Source organism: Notolepis coatsorum, assembly GCF_963971535.1.
Source record: "Notolepis coatsorum genome assembly, chromosome: 13".
In the NCBI taxonomy this organism is placed as follows: domain Eukaryota; kingdom Metazoa; phylum Chordata; class Actinopteri; order Aulopiformes; family Paralepididae; genus Notolepis; species Notolepis coatsorum.
In genome coordinates, this window is record NC_140177.1 from 90,613,639 (window position 1) to 90,624,238 (window position 10,600).

Below are 10,600 nucleotides of genomic sequence, written 5' to 3' on the forward strand. Positions count from 1 at the left end.
ACAAAACAGGGGATACAAGAATGTCATCAACAGTAAACATTTGAAAAGGGGAAAGGTTTAACGGCAAGGTTTTATGTATGTGTACTTTTATGTAAGTGTCCTTGAAACATAGCGAGTGTATTTTGTGATATAATGCAATTCCTTTATTTTTTGTAGATACATCATACAGTATAGTATGTAGTACAATATAGCAGTGGTTCCCAAAGTCGGGGTCGCGACCCAAAGGTGGGCCGCGAGCAGCCACGGGTGGGCCGCGAGATGATTTAAAAAAATAAAATAAAAATAAAAGAAAATATTTTTTTTATTTTTATTTTTTTTTATCTTTATTTTTTTTATTTTTTTTTGTCAGGCCACTGAACTTAGAAGCAGGCCAGGACAGTGTTTCTAGTTGTATTCTAAAATTCTATTCTATTGTATTCTAAAATGTGACTATATGGTTTTATATTAACTTAATAAATAAACAAAAACGTAAAATCTACTTATTTCAACGAACATGTCAAACTAAATAACAGATTATGCACATAAAACGCTGAAAACAACTGAAGCAACAATAGTATTTTAATGAGGCTATTATTATTATTATTATTATTATTATTTTGCAACAAGTTAGCCCTCTCATAAATAGCACATATAAATGAATAACTAACTTGAACTAACTTAATAGGATTGAAGTGATATTTGGCTTAAAAAATCGGTCACATGGCAAAAAAAAAAAAAAAAAAAAAAAAGCCTGACGATGTCCATTGGGCCGCGGCTCTCTGATGCCTTATTTTCTGGGCCCTGGCCTGAAAAGTTTGGGAACCCCTGCAATATAGTATATATCTTCTTTTGTTGTGCTTATGGTTGACAATGTACCACAGTCTGTGAAACCGCTGTTTATATACTGTAATTACTGTTCATCAATAAAAGCTCAAGTCACAAGTCACACTGTTGATGTTTGGAGCTAAGTCAAAAGTCACACTGTGTTAAATGTTGATGTTCGGAGATAAGTCACACGTTACACTTTTAATGTTGATGTTCGGAGATAAGTCACACGTTACACTTTTAATGTTGATGTTCGGAGATAAGTCACACGTTACACTGTGTAATGTTGATGTTCAGAGCTAAGTCACACTGTGTTAATTAGGGATGCACCGAATGGGAAATTCTTGGCCGAAAACGATACCGAAAATAGAAAACAGTTGGCCGAAAACCAAAGGCCGAAAATGATTCATAGAATAGAATTTTTTTTACCAATGTTGTTCAGCTACCTGATTATGGAAAAATATATGATTATGGCTAAACTTAACTTAAATAATAAATAATCACTATTATGGGTCTTTTTGTATCACAAACAGTACTGTATTTGCAAATCTGGTATGTCATAAATGTATAGATGTAGCAGTACTGTCTATCTGTATGTCATGTATGTCATATTATGTCCTGATGAATTGAAAATGGGGGACCCTGATGTAAACAAGACGAAAGTCTTTCTCTGGTCTGCATCCCCTTAACAATTGTGTGTATTGAGCTGTACTGTATTGTACCCATTCTGCAATCTGTTAATAAAGTTTTCAATCAATCAATCAATCAGAGAGAGAGAGAGAGAAAGAGAGAGAGAGAGAGATAGAGAGAGAGAGAGGTAGATAGATAGATAGAGAGAGAGAAGACATGTGGACATCTGTGCTCTACTGAGCGCACCTTTCTAGTCCCCAGATGAATGTGCTCTCTTGACTTTGGCACAGTAGACGCGCGACGTGTATGCTCGAGAATGATAATAATAATGCTCTTCAGATTATATTATCAACGACAGACAGCGTCAATGTGAGAAACACAACCCCCCCCCCCCTCTCGCTCTGAAGAATATGCATATTAGATCACTCAGTGATTAACCGCGACGGGCATATAGTAAATAAGGATATAAAACATTGCGCGCAGAGTTTACATAGAAACAGCGCGACTCCCCCGAGTCCCAAGAGGAGTTTTCACAGGCTGCAGAACGCAGGACTGAAGAGCTCACGTTAAGCATGTAATGACTGAAGCCGCGTTTTGATGACATCATCACAACAACACGCGTTAGGTTACAGGTTGTTTCTGTTTCGGTGATATATTTTCGGTGAAAAAACTCTTTCGGCCGAAAGCCGAAAGGGCATTTTTGGCCATTTTCGGCCGAAAACTTTCGGTGGCCGAAATTTCGGTGCATCCCTAGTGTTAATATTGATGTTTGGAGCTAAGTTAAATTTTTATATCCATAGGCCTCTGAGCCTCCCTTTATGCACTTGTTTTTGGTATCACAGCTGTTACCATACAAAGCTATATAGATCCATTCAAAAGACTCCTCACAGACAAAAAGGCGGAGCATAACCTTTACCTCTACATACAAAACATCCTTTGCTATCTGGAAAATAAGGTTTGACAGGTGAATCACAGATAATTGATCATTGGACTCGGTTGTGTTTCCTGTGTCAAACCTGCTTGGATATGTGGGCAGCGGGAAACTAATTCTGAAAATGGATAGCATTGATATAACAAGTAATACACAGGGAAACAAAGGTTTCAGAAAAGGTTTGGTTTGGGAAACTCCCTCTTTTGTTGATACAAAAACAAATACGGAATATCATTCCCTCAGTGTCAAGAGAGAGTGCAGGAACTATGTTCATGGAATGTCACAATTACAAATTGTGACGAAACCATGTCAGAAAAGGGGTAATTCCCCCCTTACGGTTCCTAATGACATGTCCTGAAAGGTTTTCAGTTTGAAAACACGGTTCTGTTTGCTTTTCCCATACGAGACACATGAAAAGGGTTGAGAAAAGAATGCATAGCTGAAAGGTTTCTTCTGAACTTTCGGTCGTCTACAATATTATCCACGTGAGAGGAGAGAGAAAGAAAGACAAAGGAGGGAGGAGAGAGAAAATGTTATGAGTGTAAACAAATCTGTCCGTCTGATCCAACCTGCCTTTGTGGCGGAGCTATGCTTAAGCCTGAAGCAGGTGTGTGTGTGTGTAGGCTATGTGTGTGTGTAGGCAATGTGTGTGTGTCCTTGTTTTCCTATTCTTATGGGGACCAAATGTTGTCACTAGGAAAAACTAGAAGAATTATTTGATCCTTGTGGGGACGTTGGGTGGACCCCACAAGGACAAGGTTAGGGCTATCAACCTTTACACTGTGTGACTTAGCTTCAAACATCAACATTAACACTGTAACTTGTGACTTATCAACATTAATATTGTGACACTTAGCTTCAAACATCAACATTAACACTGTAACTTGTGACTTATCAACATCAACATCAACAACAACATCAACAACATCAACTGTGTGACTTGTGACTTAGCTCTGAACGCCAACATTAATACTGTGTGACTTGTGACTTTTCAACCTTAATATAGCTCTGAACGTCAACATTAACACTGTTACACATTAACTCCCTCGGGAGGAAGAAAGGTCGACACTTGATGGTTATATATTCCAGGTTGGGGCAGCAGTGGTTCGATAATTCCTTCACGTTGGCTGGATCGCTCCAATTGTTGTTTAACATGAAGGCGATACCTCCTCCACGCTGTTTGCCGGACTCTGCTGTTCTATCCTTGCGGTGGATGAAGAAGTGATCGGCCGGTTGGATGGCTTGATCTGGGATTTCTGGCGACAGCCACGTTTCAGTGAAGCAGAGAACATTGCAGTCTCTAACGTCTCTCTGGAATTTAATCCTTGCTCGGATGTCGTCCAGTTTATTGTCAATTGATTGTACATTGGCTAGCAATATACTGGGTAGTAGGGATGGGTACCGAATTCGGTACTTTTGAGGTACCGAACCGAAACACGTCGGTACTACCGAGTATCGAATCAAGTGAGAAACCGAAAAAAATAAATAAAAAAAATAAAAAAAAATATTTTTTATTAATTCTTTTTTTTACTTTTTTACTTTTTTTTTTTAACTTTTTTCTTTTCATGTCAACGTTCACACGCACAATATATGCTTACCTAGGTTTTGACTTGATTCAACAACAAAGCAGTCGGAGCAATGACAAGCCGAAAACTGTCGAAATTGTAGTTATTTGAAGTTTGGATTATTTTTTTTACGACTGAGGTAGGTAAATTACATTTCTTGAGACTAAAGTACAGAAAAAAGGTACCGTTGGGTACCGGTATCGATTCACAGGTACCGGTACCGGTACCGGTATCGGTTCAAATGTGAAAGGTACCCATCCCTACTGGGTAGTGGCGTTCGGTGTCGTCTGGTTCTCAGTCTGTTCCGGATTCCAGCTCTCTTCCCTCTCTGCCTGATGATTCCTTTGTTCCTGGGGTCGGAATCTGGTCCCATTGTCCTCAGGATCTCCACAGGCCATTGCTGCGGTTCAGAGAGCTGATCCAGGGAGTAATCTAGTCGGTAAGTTTCCCGTAATCCAATGTCTATAAGTGACTGACGGTCATACACATTAAATGCACCTACTGTTGGTGCAAACAAAACTCTTAAAACTATAAATATTAACAAAGGTAAGCACAGTCTCGACGGAGCGCACAGACAGGCGGCCGGGCGTAGCGGCGCCATCTACCGCCTCTACTTCCTCAGGCGCCTAAGGAAGTTCCAAGTCAGTCAGAAGATCCTTAAGAACTTCTACTCATGTACAATAGAGAGCATCCTGACTGGCAACATCACCTCCTGGTTTGGGAATAGCACTGCACAAGACCGAAGCAGACTACAAAGAGTGACACGTTCAGCCGAACGCACAATTGGAGCGGGGCTCCCCACCCTCCAGAACATTTACAACAAGCGGTGCAGGGGCAAGGCTAAGAGGATCATTAAGGACTCCAGTCACCCGAACAACTGCCTCTTTGAACTGCTGCGGTCAGGCAAGCGATACAGGAGTCTCAAGGCGAGCACAGAAAGACTCAGAAGAAGCTTCTATCCCCAGGCCATCAGGCTGCTCAACGAACAATGAACACTACACAACAACCATCAAACGCACATAGCACACACATCCACACGCACACACTCACTTTAAACAAACACACTGTAGCACCCACTCCCCACACTTTATATTTATTGATAAAGGATTTGCACTACAACTCGTACACCTTACTGTAAATTGTACCTAAAATTGTACCTCATCCCATTTCTGCTTTGCACTATATAGTATTGTATATTAGTACACTGCATAGTATTGTATATTATATGGTAACTCAGTTACGTCTATTCTGCATCGAACATTGTACATATGTCTATACTGAACACTGTGACCTCATTCTACTTCTAATTTACATGCTATAATATGTTATTTGATACTTATCTTGTCTAGCACAGTCTCTGGAGCGTAACAGTAAGAAGCATTTTGTATAAAAGTATTCTGTACTTCTGTATGACAACTATTAAAGAAACTTGAAACTTGTGTGACTTGTGACCTAGCTCCGAACATCAACTGATCTGTATCCACTCATTCTACTGGCAACTGGTGATCTTTGTTTGTGGTGGCTGATAATATCTGTTTTGAAAGCATACTATCGTGAAAAACCACTCCAAACGCCCATTCCGTGTGATTAATCACACCGATCAATCTCCAGCAAACAAGACGGGAAAGATTATTAATGTGTCAAATACTGTATGCCAGGGTTAGGATCAACTCACTCTCAATGTAGTATTGTAGTCTATTAACAATGTAAATTGGAACTAAAATGCACTTACTGATGCTATAGTAATGATAGAGAATTAATTTTCTATAATGGGTTTATAGGTGTATATTTCTTTTTTTATGGCATTTTCTGCTTTATTGTGGAAGGATAGTTTGGAAATTGGGAGAGAGCGAGATGGGGAGGTCATGCAGCCGGATTCGAACCCAGGACGCTGCAGTTACACTTTTTGTATGTCCGTCCGTCCGTCCGCAACGGAAAATCCGCGCTTCTTCTCTGAGTTAAAAAAAAAGCGTTTTAATACTCTGCCTCGAGATAGCCACCTCACTTCAGTGTGGTTCAGTTGTTGTTCTGACAACAAACCTATCCATTGCGAGTCCAGGTTACACACAAAAGACCAGACCCCCCTCCCGCGATTATAAATGTGCAGGATATACTGAGATGTGTATTGGAGACATCAGCTGCCAGGTGTATTTTTTTGCCAATGCGCACGGTCACCTACCCGCGACCCCACTTTGGGTCGCGAAACGTAGTTTGAGAACCGCTGGTCTAGGTTAACCTTAAATGTTATACACAATTACACTATCACACACTATTACACGAATACACAATTATAAACTATTACACTAATGTGTAATAGTTTATAATTGTGTATTAGTGTAATAGTGTGTGAAAGTGTAATTGTGTATAATAGTGCAATAATGTAATACTGTGTAATAGTGTGATTGTGTGTAATAGTGCAATTGTGTAATAGTGCAATAATGTAATACTGCGTAATAGTGTGATTGTGTGTAATAGTGTAATTGTGTAATAGTGCAATAATGTAATACTGCGTAATAGTGTGATTGTGTGTAATAGTGCAATAATGTAATACTGCGTAATAGTGTGATTGTGTGTAATAGTGTGACAGTGTAATAGTGTACTAGTGTCTATAGATGGTCTCTGCACTTAAACATTGTAGGCATGGTTGTTTGCTATGAGAGAGAGAGAAAATAAATATGTGGCTGCCGCCTGGTAGAGATGTATCCACTCTACTGAGCGCACCTTTCTAGTTTCCCTGTTATTTCAATACTAAGTGCCCAACTTACTCTCCTTTTGTCCTTCACTGTAGTTTAATGTATCAGACTGCTCCTCTGTCCACCACTCATATGTAAATAAAAAAATTTAAAAAAGATTGTTCTTTGTTATTTATTATTATATATATTTTTTTTATACATTTATTATTTGAACGGCTTAAGGCTATATCTGTACTTGATGTTTGTTTGTTGTGTTGTATATTTGAAATAAACAAAATGTTTATAAAAATGTAATCAAATGTAACCTGTATGTGTTCTTGCAGAAAATCTAGCTGCACATCCAATTTCATACAGGCTTACTGTATCTTGTGCATTGGTATACAAGTGAATCTCTACATAATGTCTTGTGTCTGCAACGCCACTGGGTCAAAATCCCTGATATACATCTAACAGTCCTTCATTGCCAGAGGGATCTCCACACTGTGTTTTTTTTTTTTTTTTTTTTTTTATCTTTCTTCCCCTCCTTTTTCCCAGATTTTTCTCCCATCCCACCCTTCCTGGTTGTTGCGTACTTTCCCCTACTGTTGGTCCGGGAGACCGGAGACTGTCACATGCTTTCCTCCGACGCATGTGCAGCCTGGGGCAGGCCAACCTGGCCGCGCAGGTTCTCACCGGGGAGAGTGTAGCGTGTGGGAGGCCACACTATCTCTCCTCAGTTCCAACCCTCGCTGAGCAGGCGCCCCGACCGAACTGTAGGGGTCGCTGTCCACAATGCCCAGGATCCACCCTTCAGCTTTCCCACCCCCTGATACAGCCAATTGTATCAGTGTGAGAGGCCAGCCAAGCTGATAGCAACGCCGGGAGCTGGATTCGAACAGGCGAATCCTATCCACACTGTGTTTTAACACTGTGTCAGAGCAGCAGCACAACCCACTGTCATTGCACACTAGGGGGGGAAAACATTTTGCATCGCTTGTATTTCTCAAACCAATCACATTTGTCTAGGGCGGGGCTAAGCCCAAAATGCACCTTGCAAAACAGCGTCAGGGATAAATGTTTCTCCATCATTATGAAACATTAGCTTGCTAGCTTGAAGATTTGAAGAGTTGTTGTTGTTGTTGTTGTTGTGATCTTAAAGGCAGGGATTTAGAACATTCCAACCAAAATAGCTGGCCAATGGGAGGCTTATGCGCTGTCAACATCCTGTGAGACTCTAACATATATGATAGTTTCATAAAATGTTATCAATAGTTATTTATTTTGTTAGTTATATTGTTGAAAGAATATTTGATCACTGCACTCAATTATTTCATTACTGCAATAAAAGCTTTCCTTGCAAAATGTATTTCCCCCCAAATAACTACCTAAATAAGGTGCAATGAGGTATTTCAAAGGATTTGGATTCACGATACACCAGATACCTGTTTTTTTTGTGTGAATCTCATACCTTTACTGCAGCTCTCCTGCAGCTGCAGGTCCAACCCACGTTGCCTGGTTCAGTAAATAATCACTGCTCATACTCACTCTCTCTATACTTCCATTCTCGTCTCTCAGCGCTCCAAAGCATGTCCACCCCAGGGACGCATCCACTGTATGACTGTTCCCGTATGACATGTACCAAGAAGAGTTGCGTGATACGGCTCAAACATGGAATTTCCCTAACATATCTACCATCATCTGCAGCCTCCTAGCTGTGCGTGGTGTGTTGTGAGTGGGTGACGGCTACAGGGTGCACCGCTTTGTTCCGGAAGGGCGTAGGCTCTCACTCCCGGCTTTCCCAACGGCGATAACTCGCCCCTTTATGAAAACGCTTGACGTGTCACAACACATGAAGCCTGGAGTGAAACAGGCAGACCAGTGAGCACTCAATCGAATGGTGTCCAAAGATGAGCCAAGATGGCGCCAAGGTTCACCCAAACCGTGAAGAGACACCGTGGCACCTGTACGATTGGTTTGTACCTCTCTGCTTTGACTATATGCAAATGGTGGCATGGAACTGCTGCTGCTGCTGCTGGATCCAGAAATCAGAGTTCATGCTGTCTAGCATCCTTGTATTCATATCCTCATGACATGCGATACATTTCCCTGCCAAAATGGCACAGGGAATTGTGACAATCACAATCACCTGTTGTTTGCCAAACAAGGTGTCCGTGGTGGTGATGTAACAGAATACTGTGGATAAACTGACCTATTCGGCTTTAATTACCCTCTACTGCTAATGAGGACACTTCACCATTAGTCCCCATTCATATTGGTTAATCGTGATCAGTGTACGCTGTTACTTTTGGCGGTAACTAGTACTCTAACGCATTACTTTTGAAATTCAGTAACGCAGTTACCGTTACTGAATGGTTCGTTACTGCGTTATTTTTATGTCGATTGGTAGCGAGCGTTAGCGACCCAGCACAGTCCTCCTGTGTCACCTCACCTGCGGGGACACGCTGTGGGCGTGTTTTGTTTACTATAGTGTGAGATCCACTTGTTTTTCAATGTGTACATAATGTAAATATCTGTAGATGACAGCATCTACTCTGACGGATCTATAGAGGAACAGCAGCTTTCATTCGTGTGTGTTTTCAAGTTAGACTGGGGAGCCACAGACAGACAGAGCCACAACGCAGGATGTGTGGGTGTCAAGGTCGTCAGCCGAGTTATTAACACCAACATAATATAGCATAATATAGCATGTCTGTGACGAAATGTGTGGCGGCTGCCTGGTGGAGATGTGTTCTACTGTGCGCACCTTTCTAGTTAACTATGTTTTTATTCTGTTCTGTGCAACACTTTCTAACCCTGTTTCGTAGTGCTGTTCAAAATGTATTCATATTATTATGATATTTCATGCTATGTGCAACCTAATAGCCTTGAGCGCAGTTTTGATTGGCTACAAATCTATAAACACAATGGCCATTAAAAGAAAACAACAAAAAAATGGCACCGCACAGCCCAGTGTGAAAGCACTAGCCACGGGCTAGCAGACCAGCAACATTACAGCCCAGTGTGAAAGCACTAGCCACGGGCTAGCAGACCAGCAACATTACAGCCCAGTGTGAAAGCACTAGCCACGGGCTAGCAGACCAGCAACATTACAGCCCAGTGTGAAAGCACTAGCCACGGGCTAGCAGACCAGCAACATTACAGCCCAGTGTGAAAGCACTAGCCACGGGCTAGCAGACCAGCAACATTACAGCCCAGTGTGAAAGCACTAGCCACGGGCTAGCAGACCAGCAACATTACAGCCCAGTGTGAAAGCACTAGCCACGGGCTAGCAGACCAGCAACATTACAGCCCAGTGTGAAAACACTAGCCACGGGCTAGCAGACCAGCAACATTACAGCCCAGTGTGAAAGCACTAGCCACGGGCTAGCAGACCAGCAACATTACAGCCCAGTGTGAAAGCACTAGCCACGGGCTAGCAGACCAGCAACATTACAGCCCAGTGTGAAAGCACTAGCCACGGGCTAGCAGACCAGCAACATTACAGTCCAGTGTGAAAGCACTAGCCACGGGCTAGCAGACCAGCAACATTACAGCCCAGTGTGAAAGCACTAGCCACGGGCTAGCAGACCAGCAACATTACAGCCCAGTGTGAAAGCACTAGCCACGGGCTAGCAGACCAGCAACATTACAGCCCAGTGTGAAAGCACTAGCCACGGGCTAGCAGACCAGCAACATTACAGCCCAGTGTGAAAACACTAGCCACGGGCTAGCAGACCAGCAACATTACAGCCCAGTGTGAAAACACTAGCCACGGGCTAGCAGACCAGCAACATTACAGCCCAGTGTGAAAGCACTAGCCACGGGCTAGCAGACCAGCAACATTACAGCCCAGTGTGAAAACACTAGCCACGGGCTAGCAGACCAGCAACATTACAGCCCAATGTGAAAGCACTAGCCACGGGCTAGCAGACCAGCAACATTACAGCCCAGAGTGAAAGCACTAGCCACGGGCTAGCAGACCAGCAACATTACAGCCC

At 42.2% G+C, this 10,600-nt stretch overlaps 1 protein-coding gene across 1 annotated transcript in view; it reads right to left on the reverse strand.

The window, feature by feature from the left end:
• Window positions 1–10,600, reverse strand: part of LOC311239435 (sickle tail protein homolog) — a 149,397-nt gene that overhangs the window by 58,539 nt on the left and 80,258 nt on the right.